Here is a 276-nt window from a genome sequence, read left to right as displayed (position 1 = left end):
CCCCCCCCCCCCCCCCCCCATCAATTTTTCAAGAGTCTTCTGGACCTTAAGTTGTACCCCAAAGCAAAGACATGTTGATAAAACCCACAAATATACCCAGTAACACATCACAATTGAAGCAAAGTTTATTTCTAAGACCATCTTTGCTTTCTCCACCCATACAAATTTCTCCGGAACTAAAGATTTACTGTGCTTGGTATCAGTGCAAGAAATTTTTATTCTAATTTTCTAATCAACACACTCTGAAATATTTTCAGAGACATTGTGGCCTCTGAT

The sequence above is a fragment of the Athene cunicularia genome (assembly GCF_003259725.1).
Source record: "Athene cunicularia isolate RWA chromosome 2 unlocalized genomic scaffold, athCun1 chr2_part2, whole genome shotgun sequence".
Taxonomy (NCBI): domain Eukaryota; kingdom Metazoa; phylum Chordata; class Aves; order Strigiformes; family Strigidae; genus Athene; species Athene cunicularia.
Note: the sequence above shows the minus strand (reverse complement) of the source record.